This window comes from Marmota monax, unplaced genomic scaffold, assembly GCF_021218885.2.
Source record: "Marmota monax isolate L192 unplaced genomic scaffold, Marmota_monax_Labrador192_F-V1.1 WCK01_AAM20220418_F8-fsc00088, whole genome shotgun sequence".
NCBI lineage: Eukaryota > Metazoa > Chordata > Mammalia > Rodentia > Sciuridae > Marmota > Marmota monax.
Window position 1 is genome coordinate 2499561 of NW_026694492.1, and position 27289 is coordinate 2526849.

The 27289-nt window shown below is 35.7% G+C and overlaps 1 protein-coding gene and 1 non-coding gene across 4 annotated transcripts in view; one reads left to right on the top strand and one right to left on the bottom strand.

Moving 5' to 3' along the window:
• The window catches only part of Dcc (DCC netrin 1 receptor), a 1097715-nt gene that overhangs the window by 823605 nt on the left and 246821 nt on the right, over positions 1-27289 (top strand). The gene's annotated exons all lie outside the window — the stretch shown is intronic.
• LOC124075868 (U6 spliceosomal RNA) lies at positions 25804-25910 on the bottom strand. The gene has a single exon (XR_006846197.1). It is a non-coding gene; the product is annotated as a U6 spliceosomal RNA (small nuclear RNA).

Sequence of the window (27289 nt, forward strand, 5' to 3'; positions counted from 1 at the left end):
AAAAGAATGTGCTTTTTTTCTGAGACTATTTTCTAGAAACCTAGTTTTGATTTAAAAATAGCTTTTTTTCTTCACACTGAGGAGGACATGGATGTCAAGATCTTTACTATGGGATACAACTCGACAGAGTGATGCACACAGGAGTCAGATGTTACCAGTGAGAAAAATATACTTATTCTGTGACATGTTGGTCTTGTGAGGAACTGACATTGATGGGAAGTGATGCTCTGTAGCCAAAGGGAAAAGCATCTATCATGCTGTCATTTCACATTTGGTTCAAACGACATAAACACTTTTGTTATGATACTGTTCTTGGGAAATATATTTCTGACTATGTTATTGACTTTTGGGATGAAAAGTCATGAATGACTAAAAAGTTCATAAAACAATACGTGTCGTAATAATTACATGATAAGAGAAATCTATGATTATGATAGCTATCAATATATCTGTGTATGAAACAGATAATAAAGTGTGTATCTCGGTAATGTGCCACATCCTACCTTCCCACACCAACTGTCAGCAAGCTTGCTCCTGCCTTTTCAGAGGATTGTGTCTAATGATAATGCAGCTTTGACGAGGCTATTTTCTTGAATAAACTAGAGACTTACTTCAGCCCTGGGTTTTCAACTTGATAAACTAATTTTCAGAGCTCAGAAAATAATATTTAAGTGAGTTTGGATTTAAACTTTCAAATACCTGAGTCTCACACAAATTCTGTTTAATCCTCAAGATGTTATATGAATCTTCCAATATTAACAATTTCAATTCCTTCCACTTCAACCAACCTACAGTCTCCTCCGTTACATCAACAAAATAAAAGTCAGAATCACCCAAGAAGGTATCTTAAACCTATAATTTTCATTTTGTCGATTTATAAAATAGATGCTGAAAGGTTTTTTTAAAGTCTCATTCTTCCATTGCTCACCTGATGCCGGAGTCTCTTTTCACCTTCTTTAGGCTTATGCCTAAACTATTCTGATGATAGGGATTTTTTTTTCTCCCTAAACAACCATTTTTGTCCTATGGAGGACTAACTTTCAGAAATTTATATTCAAGTCTGTTCCTTCTAGAACTCCCAGTCATTTGTCATAATAATTTCCCCTGGGACTATAAAGAACAAATCTAGTGAGTTTAGTGACTTTCTCTTATGGCATGACTCTGAATATTTGATGATGTCAGGCCCCCCTTCCTTCCATCAATTCTTTCCTCCAAGTTAAATATTCTTATTTTCTACAAATATTTCTCATTTGCTTGTCAGGACTCTACTTGATATGTCATCTTCCTCCACATAGTTCACAGATGTCATGTGACTAGCAGACAGCTCTTCAGAGTGCCTTCCTCCTGTTAAATATCACAGTATTATTTCTATATTCTACAATCACACTGATGTTGAATGTGGTCCTATTATCTTATGGACCCATTTAAGTATGTCATGAATTATGCTAACACACTGCATTTCCTTAACTGTGTTTGGTGGCAGGCTTTGTCTTATATGCAAGGCCCCTTTATTTATCTTTGTTACATTTTGTAGTAGATTAACCACCACAACCTCTTAAAGTACTAGGAAAAATTATGTATTAATTTGCCATCAATAAACAAAGATTTGTTTATTGGAATGTGTCAGGTAACGTACAAGATGCTAACTCTGTAGCACACTTAATGTACAATCTCAATATTCTTCCCTCCTGCTTTAATTTCCCTTGAAAATATTTACATTGAAAGCCTTAATTTCCAAAGCCATCATATCCGATGGCCATGTTTCTACTACTTCCAAGTTTCTACTACTTTTATGCTCATGGTTCACCTCATCAACATTTTTACCTTGATCCCCTCATTTCTTTACCAATTCCTTATTTTCCTTATTATTTTACTCCCTTTGGCAGATTGGAACTTGTGATTGATTAGGTGACTAAACAGACTTAGCACCCTCCAGAATATTTTCATTTTGTTGTTGGTTATTGTTTGGACCTGGAATGTTCCCTAAAGTCTCATGTGCTTGGTTTCCAATTCAGCAATGTTCAGAGGTGGGTTTTTGGGGAAGTGATTGGATCATAGGCGTCTCACCTCATCAGTTGATTAATACATTGATAAATTCATAAACTGAATGGACTGTTGGAAGGAAACTAGGAGGTAGAACCTTGCTTAAGGGAGTGGGTCCTTGAGGACATGCCCTTGGGACCTGCATATCATACCTGGCCCCCTCCTCTTTTACTCTGCTTCCTGGCTATCATAAGCCCAGCAGCCTTCCTCTGGCCCTCCTTTCTGCCATGACGTTCTGGAACATTCAGCCCCAAAGCAATGGATCTAACCAACCATGGACTGAAACTATGATCCAAAATACACTTTCTTCTTCCAAGTTGTTTTCTCAGCATTTGTCACTGCAATAAAAAGCTGACTATTGTATCATTAAGTTTTTTCTTCAATGCCACTATCATTTATCTCTTATCAGTCCTATGAGCTGCCTTGCCTGTTCCTAAAGTCAAGCAAATGAATGCCAGGAAGACCTTCCAGTGGCACAATAGCACACACCAGGAGAACCCCAAACTAGCCAGTAAACTTTCACTCTTGTTGACCTTCTCTAGCTCTTTCCAAAGAGTTATCATGTCAGATATTAATCCAATATGTCTTCAGTTCCCTCTGTATTTCCCTATATCATTCACAAAACTAATTCAGATATTTATTCTGCTTTACCCCAAAATTCACATTTTTTGCCTGTATCTAAAAAGTCCAGCAGAATGCAGGGGGAGGACTCCTTTGATCAAGGCTATTCTCTTATAAATTAAAATCATATCAAGATACAGTCTTTCTATATACATTTTTTCCTTAAAGTATTGGCAGCGCCTTTATTTAAATAATTATTTCAACTTTCCATTTCATCACATTTTCTTCAGTTTCAAGGTCTATATACTTACCACATTTCTCTTTCAAAGCCATAACAAAATCAGGTGTGATAATAGAAAAAAAAAAGTTTCTTCTGTTAGACTTTATCTTTTCTACTGAATTGTCTGATTTTTACTTAAAAGTCTGTTGAATTATATTTGTGAATCATTCATCAAACATGTGAACCGGTGCTTATAACTAAGATTGGTATGAATATGCTTTTATATGGAATAATTCAGGTGTCCAAGTAAAAGCAAAATACAGAAATGAAAGAAATGTCTTCTGCATTCTTCTTACTCTTGAAATGTGTTGGTGGGTTGGGTTTTTTAACTGCTCAAGACCCCAGACATGAACACATAAACCTAAGCCAGACATATAACACACAAATTATATGCATGCCCTATGAAAACCCATCACTCTCCTGAACAGTGACTATTAAGGGACAAACTTGAAAGGACTTTAGACATAAGGTCTCCTCAAACCCTAATTTTAAAGACAACATAAAACGTAGACATGTCTCAATCCCTCGGCATTCCCGTGACAAAACTGGATGACAAACTCTGGTTTTCTGCCTAAACTAGTGATTAGTTTTTGTATACTGAGAGAGCATGGATGTGTGTGTGTGCACACACACACACACTCAGCAAGTTGCTGATATTTTTTAATAGCTAGCTCCCTTAAGAAAATAATGATTTGTTTCATAATGATTGATTTAAAGTTGAAGTTTTTGATAACCAGTTTGTTCTTTCTTTTCTCTCTTCTTCCTTATAAATATATTCACTTTATTATTTACGCAAGACAAATATGTGTAACAAAGGGAGAGTCACATAATTTTTGTTTGACAAACCTCTTAAGTATGAAAAGGATGGCCTCCAGTTAGCCGATTTCCATTCTTTTCATTCTAATGTTAATGATGTTATTTAAAGTTATTGGATGCACAGCATCAAATGACATTATTTCAAATGACTTCATGACACAGAGGGTACGTTGTGTAAGGAATATCAAGTAGAGGTTCTCAAGTGTTTTACCCTTTAAAAATGCAAAGGAAGAAATGCAATTACTATTTATTATTTAGTTACCTAATGCCTGCCCATCATGTCTTTTTGAATTTATCCCAGTAACTTATAATTAAAAGAATCATTATCCCTGCTGGATGTGGGCACAGATTCACATTATTTCTGTGGAAGCCTGTCTGCTGTCTAGCTTTAATGAAAATTTAAACCTTTTAGAATGACATGTGGTACCTGGGATTATTTTTCTTTTGTCTGAAAAAGATTTGTATGAAGAAAAAAACTCTTAGAAAAATAAGTCACCTCTCCTTTCCACAGATTCTCATCTTCTATTCATTCATTTTCTTTGGGGGGGGGGAGGAGGATTAATAAGGAAAGCATTAAAGTGTTCATATAAAATCATAAAGCCCTTAAGTTTCTAATGCAGAAACAAAATATCTGGACTTTCCCCACCATTCATATACACAATTTCAACCAAGATCATTTGGCAACTTTTGTATATAGTAAAATATAGGTAGCAACATTGACTCTAATTAACCATTTCAGTATGCAATTCATTGAAATTAAGTGCATTTATATAGTTGTGCAATCATTAACATTATCTATCTCTGGAACATTCTAATCATTCCAGATAGAAACTCTGTATCTAGTAGATAATGACTCTCTCCTCCTCCTCCTCCTCCATCCCAGAACTTGATAACCTCTATTCTACTTTCTGGCTCTGAATTTGTCTAATCTAAGTACCTCATATAAATACAGTCTTAGAGAATTTGTCCATTTGTGTCTGGCTCAGTTCACTTAGCATGTCTTTGAGATTCACCTGCATTGTTGTGTTTTACAGTATTTTGTTCCTTTTTATCTCTAAGTATAACTGCATTATATAGTTATTACAAAGGATGTGTGTCCAGTCTCCTATTGATAGGTAATTAAATTACTTTACTGTGGAAACATGATAAAGAAATATGTTGCAACTTTCTTGAACTTGTTTTTAATGAACATAAACTCTCTTCATAAAGTATATAGGTATAAATCTCTTTATCATAATTTAAATATAAATTCACTTTATATTTTAGTTTTGTTTGGTTGTTCCTTTAATTTGTGTTTCTCTGGTAGCTAAACATGTTGAGCATCTTTTTCTATGTTTATTGACCATGTGGGATAACTAAGATTTGACCACACATTAAAGTTGTTTTATTGATCTTTTTAATTATTTATCATGTAGGAATTCTTTATTCTAGAAGTAAATTCTTATCAGATTTTTATATCATAATGCTGTCAAAATATGAAGTTTACACTTTCACTTTCTTCATATTGTGTGTTGATAAGCAGAAGTTTCTAATTTTGATGTCTGTTATTTTTTTTCATTAATACTTCTTTTTGTCTATTCATGAAATCTTTTTTTAGTTCAATATTTTTGTGTATTTATTGGTTTTTTATTTGTAGTTATATAATACATCTTGAATTAATTTTTGTATATAGATTTGGGAAGGGGCCAAGATTATTTTTCGTTATGTAAATATCTAGTTTTGTTAGTGCAGGTTACTGAAAGACTCTGCTTTCCTTATTGAATTATTGAATACATCTACTGAAAATCAGTGGACCATGTTTTTTTGTATCTATTTCTGTATCCTGTTCCTTTGATCTGTTTGTTTATCCTTCTACTATAAATATTTACTATATTTTTACAGCTAAATGATGACCATCCGTAATCTGAAAACTCAAAATCCAAAATGTTCAAAATTCTAACACTTTAAAATTTGTTATCATAGGAGTTTATTTGGTAATATGTGATTTATTTGCATGTATACAAACAGATAAATTTCTGATGTTGGAAAATAACATTGTCAGAGAAAGAAGTTACATTTTAAAATTAATGAATTACAGTTGTACATGATGTTGGGGTCCATTTTGACATCATCATAGAAACATGAAATATAATTTTCTCATCTTTAGTCCCCAGTACTTCCCCTTGTTCTTCTCTCTTCCCTTGTCTGTTTCCCTTCTTCTGTTCTACTGATATTCATTCTTTTTATTTCCTTTTTAAAATATACATATTTAATATATATAGATATATATAGATTACATGACTATGTGTATCTATCTCTCTATATATCTGTTTATAGGTATCTATCTATATATGTATATATGTATGACTATGTATATCTATATAAATATAGAGACAGATAAATATAGATATAGATAGATACACATAGTCAATGGTCAAATGTTTTTCTCTCATATGCAGAAGCTAGACCAAAATTTGAAACTTTTTCAGTGCCAAAATGAAACCACAAATAAAAATTCTACACTTGCCCTCATGTGATGGGTCAAAATAAATAAATTATATACACACACACACACACACACACATACACACACATTATTTTTAGTATACGCAGGTATACTAAAAATAATGTATAAAATTACCTTCAAGCTATGTGTATAATGTGTAAATGAAACTTAAATTAACTTTGTGTTTTGACTTGGATCCTATCCCTAAGACATTTCACTATGTATATGCAAAGATCTCAAAATATGAAAACATTCTTTAATCTGAAACACTTCTAGTCCTAAGCATTTCAGATAAAGTTTTCTCAACCTTGTAGTATTTTCAGTGTTATTGTTTTTCCTCAAGCTGGAACATCACTATTTGTATTCCTTTTTTTCACCATTATTTTCTACAAAAAATATAATCATGGTTAAAAATGACACAGATACACAGTAACATCAGGCTTATTAGATGCTCCTTCAAAATTAAATAAGGGTAGTCTCATAAAAGAACTTTGTTCCCAGAATGTCTACACAGGGTGACTGAAATAAAGTGGAGAGAGGCTAATGTTTTCTGAGTGTTGTTACGTGACTGGCATTCTGCAAAGTGCTTTGCATATCTTGTCATATTTAAACTCATTTTATATTTGAATTAGCTTCTGAGTTGGCTATAATCTTCATTAGTAGGTGAATAAAACAAGGGTCAGAAAAGCAATTAGTCCAAAATACTTAACTATATTTCCTTTCATAACCAATTAGTAGTCATCCGAGTGATCATGTGGGTATCCTCCTTTGTGGTTGACAATTAGATTTTCAGCTACCACAGGCCTGACATACATCCCATGCCAGTGTCACATCAAATACAAATATAACCCACACAGATAGCTTTACTATAATTCTATAAGAACTCAGTGGACCCTTCCTAAAAATTGTATCCAAAAGATCTTTAGTGAGTACTTGTGAATCAAATCAAATTCTGATTCTCATCGTTTTTCAAAATCATTATTTGAGTATACTAAGTCAAATGAAAATAGCATTTTTTTTCTGCCAGAAAAATCTGACAAACTGAGTTTATAGCATTAAATATTAGTAGTTTCAAAATTATCAGTAACAAAATCAATTTAAATATAAGACTAGATAACCATCATCTTGCTACCATTGTGAAAGAAGACCTTAACATACAATTGGGTTGAATAGTTTTATTGGTACACTATAATTACATAATACGGTTATTTATCATGTCATATCCATATATGCACATGACATAATTTGGTCAGTATAACTGCTCAGTCATTTCTTTCCTCCCCTTCCTGGAATCCCTTGCTTTACTGGTCTCCCTTAAATTATTATTGTTTTTTAATTAGTGTACTATAATTGTGTATATGAAAGTGGAATTCATGGGCATAGCATAATTTGGTTGATTTTATTTCCCAGTACTTCCTTATAACCTCTCCTTCTCCCTCCATCTTGATCCCCATCTTCTACTATATTGGTCTGTCTTCTGTTTTCATGAGTTCTCCTTTTGTTTTCATGAGTTCTCCTTTTGTTTTCTCTCTAGCAGTCTATTTCTGAGAAAAACAAAGAAGGCAAGTTTAATCCCTTTAAATCCGTTACTTGCTATTTCATGGAGCAGTGTACTTTACCTTCATCCAGAAAACTTTGTAGATGTCAATGGTTAAAGGAATTTTGTTTCTTCTATTGAGTTTTTCTAGAATATAAAGCTGAAGATTTCTTCATGACTGCCATTTTTATTATGACAGAGAAATGTATCATATTTGTGAGACTTCTATGTGATTGCTACTTTTCTAATGAATGTTCTAATTTTTTAAGTAGGTGATATACGCAGTTTGAATCTAGGTAAATCTAAGTGATTTACATTTTGCTCCTAGAATTGTGCAGTATTCTTTCTTGAGGAGAAATGTTACAATTATGCAATGTTGTTGCATTATATAACAATATAATTATATTGAGATGCCTTTATAAATATAGTAATCAATGAGAAAGTATTCTTGCAATTATGCATATTATTCCTCACAAACATATGTGACATAGACAGAATAGAAATATTTCCATTTCCTTTTAAGTTGAGGAAGGAGACCATCAGATATATTGATAAGTTGTCCCACCTCACAAACATTTCAGGGGTCCCCATATTCCTTGAATAAATGGACATTTGAAATGGCATAGATATATGAGAAGTATCATTGCAGCTAAGGAATTCACAGCCTAGAAGAGCAAGACAAGAAGCTTAAATATATGAAATTGGATGTGGAAAAATGATATTATAGAGACATGCTAAAAAGTGGGGAGAATTTGACCCACAGTAGGGAGGGAAAATTTACCTACGGACAGTTAGAAGCTAATATTTATTGAAAGGACCTCAGTGTCTACTTTGTACCATGTGCATTAGATATACACAATCTTATTTAACTTTCACAAACCCCATACAAAAACCCATTACTATTATTCTCCATTTTACAGTTGCATAAACCAAAGAGAGAAAAACCCAAAGAAGAAAAGAGGTGAACTGGCCCTTCAAACTTGTATCATTTTGTCAATCTTCAAGCCCCAAATAACCATGAATCACTACAGTTGACTTCCTTGTTTTTAGTTATTGATGTTCTCTCCTTTAAATTCCTTAGTTACAATGGCTCATGTTGGAAAATGCCATAGAGCAGAGAGGACTGTTGTTCTACAGAAATGATTAGGAAATTCACAGAGCAGAGCTAGCAATGAGGGGGAAATTTACCACAGAAAGGCCCACAACTGACTATATCACTGAGCCCTTTGACTCATTAGTAGGTTACAGCATTAACCCACTTGAAAAATGTAAAACAAAACCTTATAAATTTCCTGCCCTTGGTAGAGATATTCAAACATTTTGTAAAATCAATGCTTGACCCCAGGAATTACAGAATTGTGTTGATTATTTTTCTGGGTTTCACTTAAGAATAGAAATGATGATATGATTTACAAATTTCTGATGACCTATTAAAATAATTATTTTATGTTGAATGCATTAGTGCTGATAAAGTACTATAACTCCTGCCTTTAATCTTAACAAGTTAAAGTGTTACATAAGCTGAATATTAGTAACATAATATACATTTCAATCAGAAGTAGGACAGAACAATGAAATTAATACTTGTCATTTAACTTTTGTTAGAGAATAGTGTTAAAACATGTAAAAATATTTAATTATCCAAAATTTTACATATGGAAGCAAAACACATGCTTTTCAACAATATTAATACACAGTCATGAGCAGGTATGACTTTGCTCTAATCTAGGATAATAAATAAGACAGATCTAATTCTTTTCATGTTTGACAATTTTTCTCTGAGTACTTTTTCTTGTCTTTTTTTAAAGGAGAAAGAAATAAGATAAAATTATAGGCAAATGCTCATGTGAGAAATAAATAAATAAAAAGCTACAGGAACAGATGCACAGAAAGTTACCATCTATGATCACTCTTGATGCAGAATATCTCCCCATTTCTGAGGCTACTTTAGCCCATCTTGAGTCATAGCAAGAACTGTAGGATTAGCAATTGTCTCTTTGATTGCCATAGTTAGGGCCAGTTTTAAATATGGAAAGCAGAAGAATAAAAGTGACCAATCTGGGTTTTCACTATGAAAGGGTGAGAAATAGAGCTGTCCCATAGTATCTAGGAAGAAATATAGGTAAAAGTAGTATTAGACAATGATCCCAAGGCATAAAAGTTTTTGATTTCAAATAGACTGGACATCAAGTCCCTCTTCTTAGTCATTTGGCTTTTTCACAGTTATTAACCATCTGACCCTTGGTTCCTTATCTGTAAAATGACACTAATGTCAATTCCCAACTCTGGTAAGATTATTATTAGGAAGAAATGAGAGAATTCTGGTAAGCTTATAGTCCCTGGCAGAGGCTGTCCTTGTCATTTCATTATCAATATTTACATTTTGCTCTAAGGCGGTGTCTGTACTCACAAACTGATATGTTAGAGTCATTTTTTTAAAAGATTGCATTTAGTTGGTTCATTTTAAAATGTTCATAATGATGATAGATGAAGTTTTAACTTATATCGAACGTTTTTCTATTTTCACTTATATTTACACTTTTAGCATATTGGCTGATACTCTTGATGCAGAAGAACCATTCCAAAGTATCAGGAAGTCAAGGACTCTCTGGAAGTGTCCCTTACCTCCTTGGGAACCAGGGTCTTTGAGTTTCTGTAAAGAATGTAGATCCCACAGGTTATTTGAAGCTATGATGTAGCGGTATTCTAGAAGGTCAGGGCAACCCAGGGCAGAGAGATGGGGAGGTGTGGTGAAGTATCAAGCTGCATCTTGAAAAGGTCACCTTGTACCTTACAAATGGGAATAGCTGAGCTTGACTGAGCTGGAGAAAGCTGATCTTCTAGAAGTGAGAATAGCCCAGTGGCCAATCAAGAGAACAAGCCAAGGAAAATTAACAGTCAAGACTTTAATCACTCAACAGCCTTTAAATGAACAAGAGACTAGCAGGAGAAGGGAGAGACTCTCCCCAACCCTGTTCCCCCCATGGAATAGCACCAGTGAAAGGCAGGTGGATCTACAGATGTGGAGGTTTTCTTACTCCCAAAGGAACTGTGAACCCAAAGGCTCCTGCAGTTCCAAAGAGAGAAAGTGGAGAACAGTGTATTCCCCCAAAAGGTTGGGCAGAGGTGGCTCAGAAGAAGATTCTTCTGAGTAAAACAATTGAACTAGGAGGAAGGTTATGAGAAAGAGCCTGACAGGCCAGGAGGACCTGAGCCTTTGCCTGCAGCTCCCTTCAAAGGTGGTGTGCACTGGCTGAGCACCATTTCTGGGGCATCAGGGCCACTTTCCCCTATAGGACCTGCCAGACACACCCTGACAATTGCCGATGGTCAAACTTGTAAAATCGCACATGAGGTTTTAGCCAGGATCCAAGCTTCTAAATGGGAGGCAATCCTGTAGATCTTTAGGAAGAACAGGCACTTCTTAAACTTGGCTTATCTTTCTGCTTTCTCTCTTCTCTTTACTTGCAGTAAAATTCTTAAAACAGAAAAAAAATGGGGTTTGTATTGAGGAAGGTACAGAAGAAGAGATATAAGGAAAACCAAGTCCTAGTCCATCAACAGTTGTAAGAGGAAACTAAAATAACTGTGAATTTTAAGGGGAGAGAATTATATTAAATTTTTGATGGGGAAAGTAAATAAGAGTCAATCAGCAAACCCAAAACTCTAAAGGGCCTCCAGGAACACCTTTAAGCTTAGTACTGCAAGTTTAAATGGAAAAGGCAACAAGCTTATTATTTTGTTGTTATAAATTACATATAGGATTAAATGAGTTTCAATATGTAAAACATCTACACATTATCTGAGATATAGTATGTGCACAATCATTATCTGTTCCACTTTCCCAGGGGTAAGTATAAGTGATATGAGTGCAAAAACGATTCAATCAACAAACATGTTTTAGATACTCACTAATGCAAGCTTTAATCATGCTAAAAACAAATATACATCAAAGTCCTTGCCTAAAAAGAGTATTTATAATCTTATTGGGGGACTGGAAAGGAAGTTTAACTGTATGGTGATAATTAAGAATCAAATGAATGCAAAAAAAAAATAAGAATACCACTCTCATTGATACTTTACTGTTGACATTAAGAGTTCAAATACTTCTACAAAATATGCTGAGCAGGCCCTTATATGGGTCAATTTTGAAAAGATGGGCCAGGATCACATTCTACAGTCTGTCACATAACTGTTTTTCACTGTGGAATAAGCCCTTTCATCTCTTAGAGATGTCCAGACTTTTCCTTTGGTATAGATGAGAATGATGAGGTGAATGTGTAGCTTTCTCTAGCATTTACCATCTGGCCAGCAAACTTGCAGATTAAAGCTCTCACTTGCTGTTGCTCATTCTGAGATGTGACAGTTCTGTAAGTGCTAAGGAGGAAGACCCACAGCTCTCAAAGCTCCCTGACTGCTATGCAAGAAGGAACATTTTTCAACTCGTTGAACTGATGTGACTCCGAGCGATGGATATTTCTGGATTCAAAAGAGAAGCAGAATGAAGAGGAAAGCAGTCCTACTTGGATAAATGTGGCACAGATGCCAGCACTGAAGGAAATGTCACTTGAGCTGTCACGGAGCTGGGTCCTCATTAGGAGTGTGAAGACAACTTCTGACTGTACTGCAGATTTTCGGCGGGGAGTAGGACATTGCTTTCTTTAAAGAAGAATTGTAATGTAGCACAGCTTGAGGAAGACATTTCAACAGTGACCATTGAGAAATATCAAGGTGAATTCCAGGAGTGCAGGAAGACATTGGTACTTGACTGCTATCTTTAGTAATCACGATTTTAAGGATCTCCTTGTGCCAAACACTGACAATCATTTCAAATGCCTACCAAGGAGTCATGTGTTATCCTCAAAGCCACCAGAGGATAACAAATGGGATGCAGCAGGGACCAGTTACTTCCCACTTTATATCTAACTGTTCACAGTAGCTTCTATACAATTTAATCAAAGGATACAAACCTGGCAAACTCAGGGTGCTCTCTGGAAAGAATTTTTTGCTGGCAGTTTATGTGATTTAAGAAGCTGCAAGAAAACTTGTTGCTTCCAAAAGTCTGAAACGATAGGCAATCAGGATTCAGGTTCTTCCTTTAAGTGAGATTTTCTTGGAGTGTCAGCCACCTAGTGTCCATATATTCAGCAGGTCATTCCGCTGAACCAAGGGGGATGAGAACATCAGTCTCACGCTACAGTCAGCTGGCTTCTTTGAAGAAATTGAGCCCTTAGACTCTTTGTATTGTCCCACTCAAGGAAGGTTGTTATGCAAAAAAAGGAAGAAATGAGTTTTTCTCAGAGGCTAATTGGTCAAGGACAGTGTCCTAAGATTCTCAGCAACGTTGACAACATAGCACAGTCTCCCTGATAATTAGGAAGAACAAGAGTTGGCCCCTGGGTGATATGTGCTTTGTGTCATTGAGCAATAGATGACTGCGCTCCAGAAGATGTAACAGCTTTCTTCAGTCTACTTTCTTTTCTCACTACAGGAGAAACTGTGTTTCTTCTAGGATGTGTAATCCTTGATTACTTCAGTTTAATTTTATAAAATTTATAAATTTTATAAATTTTAATTTTATAAATTTCCCTTTAAATATGAACTCATCTGTTATTACTTCCACTTATATTTAAAACCAGTGGAGGGGTTCTTATGACCACTGATATCTGTGTGACCCTCGGGATAATTCTACAGGACTTGAGGAAAGAGCTTTTGTGCAGTTGTATTTTGGTGATCTATTTTTGTGCAGCAAGCCACCCCATAACTATTTGATTATCACTTGTAGTTCTGTTTGTGGGCTGGATTCAGTTATGGGGTTCTTACGTTTCAGGTGGTGTGCACAAGAGAAGTATCTGTGGTCTCCCCTTGATGGGGACATCCAGAATATCTTCCTCAAATTGGTGGCCTCTGGGGTTGGCTTTTCTTGGATCTCAGCAGTGATTTACAGGAGTGTGCCTCTGTTTCCTCTATTTGATCTCTCCTTGAAGGTGGGGTTTCTCACAGAATGGACACTGGATTTCATGAGACAGTATACCAATGAGTTAGGACTACACCCAGGGATGTCATGGTAGTCCACCTTTAGAAACCAGAAATCACAAGTTGATATCTGTCTTACATTTGTCCAACTCTTAGGAACTCCCCAAATCATAATATGTGATATTGCCCATGTGAGACTGCTTACATTGTAATAAGTACTTCACTCTTCCTAAAGTAAGTAATTCTAAAAGTAAGTAATTCTATTATTTTTAAAAAAGATTATTTCAAAATTTTTTTGTTCTCCTAAATGTAGAGTAATGTCCATGGTAATTGATTCAGATACTTTTGATATCTAATAGTCTTCTCACTTCTGCCTGAACTTTGGTGTTATGAAAAAATTAAAATAGAATTCTATCTTGGGATGTCAGATATGTCATCTTACAATAGACCACCTGAGAAGGAATCTGGACTTCTAATTCACCCCTGTAGTTTTTCAGAAAAGAAGTTGAGACCTCTCAGGTTATAACTTGTTCAAATCATTCCTCCCTATTTCAATCAGAGCTACTTTTCTGTTACATTTTATAGATTGTGACTCATGTGTGATTTTCTTTGCAATCCAAGTCAAATAAAGTTTGAGAAAGACTTCATGGTTGTTAAGAGAGCACACCCAGAAGCTAGACTGACTTGCTCTGTTCCTTCGTTTACTTATTTTTTCCGTGGGAGAAAATAACAGTGCCTGCCTTATAAAGTTTTTATGGAGATTGTATGAATTTATATTGGTAATGTGCTTAGAGCTGTCCCTGGCACATGAAGAATGTTATGTAAATATCAATGAAATAAATACATTTTCCTAGTAGCAAATGGAGTTGCAAAGAAACAACAGACGTATTAGACGACTGTTCAACTTCAGGCCCTAAAGTAGACCTATTTCCTTGATGATAATATATATTTAGCCACAATGGTAGTCTCCATAAGCAAGATTGTATTAGAAATTATAAACGTCCCACAAACCATAAAATATTTAACAGGGAGCCTTGGGTAACTATAGGAATGCCTTAAACTAGAAGTAGCAAAAAGACTGAGCAGCCTCACACAATAGAGAATGTTTTGTTTCCTGTCCCTGTACACAGTCCAAAGTCACAGTCATGCCTTAACTTGCAATTTCCAGGATGCCATTAATCTTCTTCCACCTTCTCCATCCTAATTCCGTGGTTACGTCAGGTCTATCAGCTGTTTGCAGCAGCTCCTGGGGTTTGTGAGTATTTTCTGTGACCTTACAGGTCTTCCTGGGGGAGAGAGAGCTTCTGCAGTTTTCCTGAGGATCATCATGCTCCCTGGATATAGAACACTGTGGTATGGAGTAGTTCTCCCGGGGGCTTGCTTTCACCTTCACTCAGGTTTTCCCTTCACAGAGATTCCCCCTCAAACTCTAGGGTTTCTGCCAGCTACTCCCACTGTCCTCAGAATCTACCCAGAGGCCAGGTGCTCACATTCTTCTCCAGAACTCATGAAAATCTACCCTATTTCTGTTCCCGGTGAGGCAGACTTCATTGTCAAGCTGGAGTTGTTTATTCATTTACTTTCTTTCCAGTCGAATATTTATAGCCCTAACTATCATCTGACTTCCTTTAGGACTGTGGCTTTTGCATTTAAAACTGTTCAGCTCTCTCAGTCCCCCTGTGAATGTATGGGGGTGGTGGCCTCAGAATATGGTTACCTGGATGTGGGCTCAGTTAATGCAGCAGGAAGTGGAGTGAAAATTATCTCAGCTAACACTTCCCTGTTTTATATGGACATAGAGTGGAGAAGAGAATAAATGGATGAATTAAAAGTAAGGAAAGAGCTCAATAAATTGAGACCAAATACAGATGATACCTCAAGGCAATTAATATTATTAACTCAAAGAATTTAGCAGAACTGCTAAGGAATTTAGAATTTCTTCAGGACTGAGTTGGTCAGGGAAGGTTACACAGCAAGTGGGATTTTTTAGTGTGCATTAGGAATGATGAATAATGGTTACTACATTGGGACTGGAGGACCTCTGGCAATGAAGAATCTTTTTAAAAATTTTTTATTTGTTCTTTATAGTTACACATGACAGTAGAATTATTTTCGCTATATATATATATATATATATATATATATATATATATATATATATATATAGCATAATTTCCAATTCTGGTGGCTGTACAGGATTTGGAGTTACTCTAGTCATGTTTTCATATATGAACATAGAAAAGTTATGTCTGATTCATTCTACTGTCTTTCCTATTCCCATTCCCAATCCTGTCCCTTCAGTCTCCTTTGTCAAATCCAATGAACTTCTATTCTCCACCACCCCCCTTATTTTTTGTTAGCATCTGCATATCAGAGAAAAATTTCAGTCTTTGGTTCTTTGGGATTGATTTATTTTACTTAGCATGATGATTTCCAGTTCCATCCCTTTACTAGCAAATGCCATAATTTCATTCTTCATTGTGGCTGAATAATATTCCATTGTGTATATATATCTATCACATTTTCTTAATCATCTGTTGAAGAGTATCGAGGTTGGTTCCAGAGCTTAACTATTGTGAATTAAGTTTGCTATAAATATTGATGTGACTGTGTCACTATAGAATGCTGACTTTGGGTATATAAGTCCTTTGGGTATATACTGAGGAGTGGAATAACTGGGCCAAATGGTGGACCCATTCCAAGTTTTCTGAGGAATCTTCATGCTGCTTTCCAGAGTGGTTGCACCAATTTGACATCCCACCAGCAATATATGAGTGTACCTTTTCCCCCACATCCTCAGCTACATTTATTGTTACTTGTATTCTGAATATTTACAATTTTGACTAGAGTGAGATGAAATCTCTGTGTAGCTTTAATTTGCATTGCTCTAATTGCTGGAGATGTTGAACATTTTTTCCATACATTTGTTGACCTATAGTGTCACTCAATGAAGCATCTTTCATGGTACACTTCTTGTAGTGAAATAGCAGAAATAATGATAGAAACCCTAGATGTCACAAAATTTGTTTTGACATTACCAAATTCAGCAACAGTTACCTCAAATTTAGAATTCATGGAGACAACTCAAAGAAAACAAAATTTACTATCGAAAAGGTAGATTTTTTTATGAGGTGGTAGAGCCACGGTACTCAAATATTCTGAGTAAAGGAAACACTGGAGATATATACAGACATGAATCTGGGAAGCCTTGGCACATAGAGAGCCTCCTGCTTCTGCTCTGTGAAGGATAACATGGCGGTCTGTGATAGCCCATGCTCTAAAGATACACGGGATGTGCATCCAGGAAATCCTTATCTTCCATGAAAATTGGACAGTGCCACAAGTTATTTTAGAGGTCAGACAAGGGAATGGCTTTCTCTTCTGCCCACATTTCTTTGGTCAAGTGGCCCTTAATCGGAAACTAGAGGGAAGCTGAGAAATATGAACTCCCTGGGAGCCCAGAAAGAAGAAGGAGCTTTGTGAGTAATCTTGTTTGGACTTCTCTTGAACAGTTATAATTAAAAATCATGTTCTGTGAGAAGAGAAAAGACATTTCAAACAAGTGCTGTATTTTTTCTCTACAGAGGTGGCTATTTCCAGGAAAATTATATGTGCCTGTAAATAGTGAAGATTATTTTTACACGCTGACATTAAACTCATGTGCTTTCATAACATAGTCTCACAAATGTGAAAGGGCACAGGAGAGCATCTAACCCAATATGGGCTTGGATAATGCAAGGAAAAATTAGTGACATAGACCCCAGCTTGTTTTTGTTTTTGTTTTTTATTTTAATTTGTTTTGAGGAGAATGTTTATACAAAAGACAAAAAAGATCAAGGTTGATTTGTTGTATCTACTAAGTTAATTAAACTAGTTTATAAGATGGGAAGTTTTAGATATTCCTGTTTGAAATTATTTGCCCAATTGTTTCATGATATTTGGCTCCTAAGGCTGCTCTTACTTGGGAATTAATCATACTTGGTTTGATTACACGTAGCAGTTAGATCTGCTTTAAAGTCTCGCAAACATCAAAATATTCCCTTTTTCTTCCTAACATAGTCACAGAACTCTTTTATTACCTTTGATCCCTAAACCTGAGTACATTTATATCCACATAGACATCCCAGCAGATACGCAGGTTTTGTAATTTCAAGACATCTTCATATCCAGTGTACTTTCAGCCACTTACTGCAGTCAGTTCTCTGCCTGGCTGCTGATCCTCTGATATCCTTATACCCTTTGCTGTAGCAGGGCGCCAAGAACGTGATAGATGTTCCATGTTCTACTGGGTGAATAAATGGATTAATGTTTTGCAAAGAAATGATGAATATACACGTATTCCTGTCTGATGACCAGTAGTCACACCACTATTGTCTTTCAACACAGAACCTACACTGATGATGTGTCTGTTCCTCATGCCCACTTTCTGGGTAGCTTGGGAGATGCTGACTTCAGATGAGGTTTCAGAGATGGGTTCAGATTAGTCTATGGAAGTTCTGGTAATCCTACATGTTCATCAGTGATTACCTCCTCAGTGTTCCTATGAACAAACTTGGGACGATGAGATGGGAGGATCAGATTATTAGATGGTCATATGGAGGTTCTCCCCTGTTTTTAGAAGGCAGCCTTGGGAAACCATTTCCACTCTCTCCCACTGAAAATGATGAAGAATGTATATTGTCCTGATTGCTGGCCAATGACAACTAATTTGTGACCATGAAGAAGCCAGATTGAGGATGAGCTTAGACCCTAGTCCCAAAGGACATACTCCTGAATGCTATAATGACAAAAGAAAATCCCCAAAGTACAATTTGAAAAAAATAACTTAAAAGTTCTTTTAAATTTATTTATTTACATTTTAAAAACAAGATTCATTTCAGAAATGTATCAAAACCCAACACACTTTTCATAGGCCACTTTACAAAATTAAATGACACTAACAATCTTATTTTTGCAAGTGTAAACACTCAGGCAATACTAACAGCTATCAAACAGATATAACAATTATGAGCAGAAAAACATTAGTAAATAAGTAGGTCAAACACGAATTGTAGAAATGCACATCACTATGGTTAGTAATTGTGTGCACCCAGATTTAAAACTGTAGTCATCTGAAATGCTGTGACAGATGACTTAAGTTTTATGAAAAGATTGATTAAAAACAGCCTCCTGTGAGACTACTTAGGTCTAAGTCTTGGAGTTCAAAGTCTGGCAACCTTTAGGAGTTTTCTTTTTTTAATTAATTTTTTAAAATTTATATATGACAGTGGAATGTATTACAATTCTTATTACACATACACAGCACTACCTCATATCTCTGGTTGTATACAAAGTATATTCACACAAATTCGTGTCTTTGTACATGTAGTTTGGATAATAATGTCCATCACATTCAGCCATCATTTCTAACTCCATGCCCCCTTCCACCCCCTCCCATCTCTCTGCCCTATCTAGAGTTCATCTATTCCTCCTATGCTCCCCCTCCCTACCCCACTATGAATCAGCCTCCTTATATCAGAGAAAATAATCGACATTTGATTTTTTGGGATTGGCTAACTTTACTTAGCATTTTCTTCTCTAACTCTATCCATTTACCTGCAAATGACATGATTTTATTCTCTTTTATTGCTGAGTAATATCCCATTATGTATATATGTCACATTTTTTTATCCATTCATCTATTTAGGGCATCTAGGTTGGTCAACAGTTTAGCTATTGTGAATTGTGCTGCTATAAACATTGATGTGACTGTGTCCCTGTAGCATGCTGTTTTTAAGTCCTTTGTGTATAGACCAAGGAGAGGGATAGCTGGGTCAAATGGTGGTTCCATTCATAATTCTCCAAGAAATCTCCATACTGCTTTCCATGTTGGCTGCACCAATTTGCAGTCCCACCAGCATAAGGGTATTATATCCACCTACAACTAAAAAAAAAAAATTCAAAGATGTCCAAGGCAGCAGAAGAAACTCTTCCCCAGCTTCTGAGTGAAACTGGTTATTGTATGCCTTTGTTCTCTGCAGGCACCAGCTAATTGGATGGTGCCTACCATAATTAAGGAACATCATTCTTACCTAGTCTACTCAGATTTTCATGCTGACCTCCTCTGGAAATACCTACTAGGCACTCCCAAAATAATACTAAATCTGTCTATGAATATTTTTTCTAACTCACATGATGCAGCTATCTTGTAAACAACCAAAAACATACCAATTCCATTCCCCAAATTCACCTCTTATACAACACTCATTGTGGTTTAGATATGAGGTGTTCCCCAAAAGCTCATGTGTGAGATACTGCAAGAAGGTACAGAGGTGAAATGATGTGATGATGACAGTTGTGCTCCCTGATATTGATTAATTGATGGTAACTGAAGGCAGATAAGGTATGGCTGGAGGAGAGAAGTCACTGAGACCATGCCTTTGGGGTTTATATTTTGTCCCTGGTGTGTGAAACTCTCTGCTTCCTGGTGCCATGTCCTGAGTTGTTTTCCCTGGCCACATCCTTCCACCATGATGTTCTGCCCCACCTTGGGTGGACCCAGAGCTTTGGAGTTGGCCCTCTATGTACTGAGACCTCTGATACACTGAGCCAAAATAAATCTTTCCCCATCTAATTGATCTTGTGAGGTTTTAGGGTCACAATGATGAAAAAAGCTGACTAAATCAGTGCCTCCCCACCCCACCCACTATGGGAATTGAGGTTTCCAGAATTTCAGCATTCAGAATTCCAGCATCTGGTATTTTAATTATTGGGGATTTCCAGGATTTTAGACTTTAGGAATTTTTTTTTCTTGTTTCATTTTTTTTTATTGGTTGTTCAAAACATTACAAAGCTCTTGACATATCATATTTCATACATTTGATTCAAGTGGTTTTTGAACTCCCAATTTTACCCCAAATACAGATTGCAGAATCACGTCGGTTACACATCCACATTTTTACATAATGCCCTATTAGTAACTGTTGTATTCTGCTACCTTTCCTATCCTCTACTATCTCCCCTCCCATCTTCTCTCTCTACCCCCATCTACTGTAATTCATTTCTCTCCTTGTTTATTTTCCCCTTTCCCCTCACAACCTCTTATATGTAATTTTGTATAACCATGCGGGTCTCCCTCCATTACCATGCAATTTCCCTTTTCTCTCCCTTTCCCTCCCACCTCATGTATCTGTTTAATGTTAATCGCTTCTTCTTGCTCTTCCTCCCTGCTTTGTTCTTAGTTGCTCTCATTATATCAAAGAAGACATTTGGTATTTGTTTTTTAGGGATTGGCTAGCTTCACTAAGCATAATCTGCACTAGTGCCATCCATTTCCCTGCAAATTCCATGATTTTGTCATTTTTTAGTGCTGTATAATACTCCATTGTGTATAAATGCCACATCCACATTTTTTTTTATCCATTCATCTATTGAAGGGCATCTGGGTTGGTTCCACAGTCTAGCAATTGTGAATTGTGCTGCTATGAACATTGATGTAGCAGTATCCCTGTACTACACTCTTTTAAGGTCTTCAGGGAATAGTCCGAGAAGGGCAATAGCTGGGTCAATTGGTGGTTCCATTCCCAGCTTTCCCAGGAATCTCCATACTGCTTTCCAAATTGGCTGCACCAGTTTGCAGCCAATTTGGAAAGCAGCAATGTACAAGAATACCCTTTTCCCCACATCCTCTCTAGCACTTGTTGTTGTTTGACTTCATAATGGCTGCCAATCTTACTGGAGTGAGATGGTATCTTAGGGTGGTTTTGATTTGCATTTCTCTGACTGCTAGTGATGGTGAGCATTTTTTCATGTACTTGTTGATTGATTGTATGTCCTCCTCTGAGAAGTGTCTGTTCAGGTCTTTGGCCCATTTGTTGATTGGGTTATTTGTTTTCTTATTGTTTAATTTTTTGAGTTCTTTGTATAATCTGGATATTAGGGCTCTATCTGAAGTGTGAGGAGTAAAAATTTGTTCCCATGATGTAGGCTCCCTATTTACCTCTCTTATTGTTACTCTTGCTGAGAAAAAACTTTTCAGTTTAAGTAAGTCCCATTTGTTGATTCTTGTTATTAACTTTTGTGCTATGGGTGTCCTATTAAGGAATTTGGAGCCTGACCCCACAATATGTAGATTGGAGCCAACTTTTTCTTCGATCAGACGCAGAGTCTCTGATTTGATATCTAGGTCCTTGATCCACTTTGAGTTAACTTTTGTGCATGGCGAGAGAAAGGGATTCAGTTTCATTTTGTTGCATATGGATTTCCAGTTTTCCCAACACCATTTGTTAAAGATGCTATCCTTCCTCCATTGCATGCTTTTAGCTACTTTATCAAATATAAGATAGTTGTAGCTTTGTGGATTAGTCTCTGTGTCCTCTATTCTGTACCATTGGTCCACCCGCCTGTTTTGGTACCAGTACCATGCTGTTTTTTGTTACTATTTCTCTGTAATATAGTTTTAAATCCAGTATCACTATACCACCTGATTCACACTTCCTGCTTAGAATTGCTTTTGCTATTCTGGGTCTTTTATTTTTCCATATGAATTTCATGATTGCTTTATCTATTTCTACAAGAAATGCCATTGGGATTTTGATTGGCATTGCATTAAACCTATAGAGAACTTTTGGTAATATTGCCATTTTGATGATGTTAGTTCTGCCTATCCATGAACAGGATATATTTTTCCATCTTCTAAGATCTTCTTCTACTTCTTTTTTTAGGGTTTTGTAGTTTTCATTGTATAAATCCTTCACCTCTTTTGTTAGGTTGATTGCCAAGTATTTTATTTTTTTTGAGGATATTGTGAATGGAGTGTTTTTCCTCATTTCCGTTTCAGAAGTTTTGTCGCTGATATACAGGAATGCCTTTGATTTATGCGTGTTGATTTTATATCCTGCCACTTTGCTGAATTCATTTATTAGTTCTAGTAGTTTTTTTGTAGACCCTTTTGGGTCTTCTAGGTATAGAATCATGTCATCCACAAATAGTGATAATTTAAGTTCTTCCTTTCCTATTTTTATGCCTTTAATTTCTTTCGTCTGTCTAATTGCTCTGGCCAGTGTTTCAAGAACTATATTGAATAGAAGTGGTGATAGAGGGCATCCCTGTCTTGTTCCAGATTTTAGGGGGAATGCCTTCAATTTTTCTCCATTGAAATGATGCTAGCCTGAGGCTTAGCATAGATAGCTTTTACAATGTCAAGGTAAGTTCCTGTTATCCCTAGTTTTTCTAATGTTTTGAACATAAAGGGATGCTGTACTTTGTCGAATGCTTTTTCTGCATCTATTGAGATGATCATATGGTTCTTATCTTTAAGTCTATTGATGTGGTGAATAACATTTATTGATTTCCGTATATTGAACCATCCTTGCATCCCAGGGATGAATCCTACTTGATCATGGTGCACAATTTTTTTGATGTGCCTTTGTATCCGATTCGCCATAATTTTATTGAGGATTTTTGCATCTAGGTTCATCAGAGATATTGGTCTGTAGTTTTCTTTCTTTGAGGTGTCTTTGTCTGGTTTCGGAATCAGGGTGATGTTGGCCTCATAGAATGAATTTGGCAGAGCTCCCTCTTTTTCTATTTCCTGAAATAGCTTGAAAAGTATTGGTATTAATTCTTCCTTAAAGGTTTTGTAAAACTCCGCTGTATACCCATCCCGTCCTGGGCTTTTCTTGGTTGGAAGTCTTTTGATTGCTTCTTCTATTTCATCTATTGATATTGGTCTGTTTAAGTTGTGAGTATCCTCCTGACTCAGTCTGGGCAAATCATATGACTTAAGGAATTTATCGATGTCTTCACTATCTTCTATTTTATTGGAATATAGGTTTTCAAAATAATTTCTAATTGTCTTCTGTATTTCTGTAGCGTCTTTTGTGATATTGCCTTTTTCATCCCGTATGTTAGTAATTTGATTTCTCTCTCTTCTTCTCTTCGTTAGCATGGCTAAGGGTCTGTCGATCTTATTTATTTTTTCAAAGAACCAACTTTTAGTTTTGTTAATTTTTTCAATAGTTTCTTTTGTTTCAATTTCGTTGATTTCCACTCTGATTTTAATTATTTCTTGCCTTCTGCTACATTTTCTGTTGTTTTGCTCTTCCTTTTCTAGGGCTTTGAGATGAAGTGTGAGCTCATTTATTTGTTGGTTTTTCCTTTTTTTGAGGAATGACCTCCAGGCGATGAATTTCCCTCTTAAAACTGCTTTCATTGTGTCCCATAGATTCTGATATGTTGTGTCTGTATTTTCATTTATCTCTAAGAATTTTTTGATTTCCTCTTTTATGTCTTCTGTAACCCATTGATCATTCAGTAACATATTGTTCATTTTCCATGTGATGTAGGATTTTTCCTTCCTTCTTTTATCATTGATTTCCAGTTTCATTCCATTATGATCAGATAAAATGCATGGGATTATCTCCACCCCTGTATATTTACTGAGGGTTGCCCTATGGCATAATATATGGTCTATTTTTGAGAAGGATCCATGTGCTGCTGAGAAAAAAGTATATCCACTTGATGATGGTTGATATATTCTATATATGTCAGTTAAGTGTAGGTTGTTGATTGTGATATTGAGTTCTATAGTTTCTTTATTCAACTTTTGTTTGGAGGATCTGTCAAATGGTGAGAGACGTGTGTTGAAGTCACCCATAATTATTGTGTTGTGGTCTATTTGATTCTTGAACTTGAGGAGAATTTGTTTTATGAACGTCGCAGCACCATTATTTGGTGCATAAATATTGATAATTGTTATGTCTGTTGGTGAATGGTTCCTTTTAACAGTATATAATGTCCTTCCTTATCCCTTTTGATTAACTTAGTCTTGAAGTCAATTTTATTCGATATGAGGATGGCCACCCCTGCTTGCTTACGAGGACCATGTGCGTGGTATATTTTTTCCCAACCTTTCACCTTCAGCCTGTGTATGTCTTTTCCAATCAGATGTGTCTCCTGGAGGCAGCATATTGTTGGATTTGTTTTTTTAATCCATGTTACCAGCCTATGTCGCTTTATTGGAGAGTTTAAGCCATTAACGTTTAGAGTTACTATTGATATATGGTTTGTACTTCCAGCCATGTTTGATTATTTATCTTCTTTTTTTTAATTTAATTTAGTTTGTTTCTCCATGGTTAGCTTTCCCCCCACCCTCTGTTTTTATAGAGGCACTTCCCACTGATGGTTTTGGTTATTGTTTTTCATTTCTTCCTCGTGTAGTGTTTTGCTCAAGATGCTTTGCAATGCTGGTTTTCTGGCTGCAAATTCTTTTAGCTTTTGTTTATCATGAAAGATTTTTATTTCGTTGTCATACCTGAAGCTTAATTTTGCTGGATACAGAATTCTTGGTTGGCATCCATTGTCTTTCAGTGTTTGAAATATGTTGTTCCAGGATCTTCTCGCTTTCAGCGTCTGTGATGAAAAATCCGTTGTTAACCTTATTGGTTTACTCCTGAATGTAATCTGCCTCCTTTCTCTTGTAGCTTTTAAAATTTTCTCTTTGTTCTGTATATTGGATATCTTCATAACAATGTGTCTTGGTGTTGGTCTACTGTGATTTTGTGTGCTCGGTGTCCTGTATGCATCTAAAATTTGTATATCAGTTTCCTTTTTTATTTCTGGAAAGCTTTCTGTAATTATTTCATTCAGCAGGCTACTCATTCCCTTGGTTTGAATCTCTGTACCTTCTTCTATCCCGATGACTCGTAGGTTTGGTTTTTTTATGTTATCCCATATCTCTTGGATGTTTCTCTCGTGATTTTTAACCAGCCTTTCTGAGTTTGCTAGGCTCTTTTCAAGATGATATATTTTGTCTTCATTATCTGATGTTCTGGCTTCTACTTGCTCCACTCTGTTAGTGATACTCTCAATTGAGTTTTTAATTTGGTTTATCGTTTCCTTCATTTCTAGAATTATTGTTTGATTTTTTTTATAATCTCTATCTCCTGATAAAGATGCTTAACTTCTTCTTTTATCTGTTTATGTAATTCATTTTCAAAGTGTTCTTTCACTGTTTGGATTTGCTGTCTCGTATCCTCTTTAAGGTTCCATTCCATCTGTCTAAGGTATTCCTTGAGTTCTTTATATGACCATTTTTCTGCTGACTCTAGGTCCTCCTGAATATTTAAAAATATGGAACGCTTCACGAATTTGCGTGTCATCCTTGCGCAGGGGCCATGCTAATCTTCTCTGTATCGTTCCAATTTTAGTATATGTGCTGCCGAACGGAGCATGACTTTAGGAATTTTGATCTTTCAGGATTTCTATGTATGAGATTATGTTGTTTAGACCTGCATCTTTGAGATGATAGGCAGTAACTGAGGACAAAGCCTCTCCATGGAGGACAATGAAGCCTGGGAAGTAGCCAAGATCTGGGGACCTATCATAAGTGACAACCCCCGCCTCACCTCTGCACTTCAGTCTTATGAGCCAATTAATTTCATGGTTTATGCCAGACGAAGCTTTCTGATACTTAACATCAAAAGTACCATCATGACACAAAATTCCTCGCCAAGTGGAAAAAGTATAAACCGACTCTGAAAGAAGTAAATGCCACCCTTTCCTCATCACCCCACAAAGATTGATAATATCTTTTTTTTGTCTGTCTATAACTACAACAAAAGAGAAATATTCAAACAATTCAATTAAATTAGCAATTAAGTCTGTATTTTAGGAAGACAGATGGGGGGGGCATTCTGAAACAAATATCTCTGTCTGAAAGTTCCCATTTCCCTGTAGGTGGAATGAAAATCAAAGTGACTTTTCTTGCTTCTCTTAGGCCCTTTCTGGAGATAGGTTGTATTCCATTTTCATGAAAAATTTCAGGACAGAAAATTCATTAACTTCTGTGAGTTTAACTTGTTTTCAGGCAGCAGGATCAGGCCCTGTGAGGATATGTGTCATGCATTCCCAAACTTTTTTCAAGAGCTTTAGAAATCATACAATTTGCAGAGCTGGTTCATTACATTTTCCATTTTATTATATCATTTATTAGAATATGTTTTTCTCTTATTTGGACAATTTTTATTATATTATAATTAGCAGAAGCTAATTAAAAAAACAAAAGTATATTTTCAAGTGTATGTTGTACCCCAAAATGAACCGAATGGATTCCATTCTGAGGAAAGTCTCATACTAAATAGTGATTGAAGTTTCCATCGGGTTACTTGTTTTTTACATTTCCATTATTAGCGTTTTCTGCCAAATCAAGAGCTATGTCTACAAGTTGGGGGTATTTTCAATATTTAAATATCTCTATTTCTTGAAGGAAACAAGGATTAAAATATATGTGCAAATAAAGATAAATTTGAAATCATTGTCCTACAAATGTGGAGTGAAATTAATTACTTGTTTATTATTTGTAATTTGGCTCTAAGCTTCTTGATATCTAAAGCTATAAGTAAACAGTGAATTTCATACTTTTTCTTGTATGTGCTGAGTAGGAATCATGCAGTAGAAAGAGATGCTTTGATTTCCTAAGAACCAAATTTTTTAAAAAAATTTATTATACAGATAATTTCTTTCTGGATATATTTTAGCCAAAATGCATCCATATGGTCATATGGTCATATGGTCAGCACTTACATAAATCTTCAATAAAAGTTAATGGAAT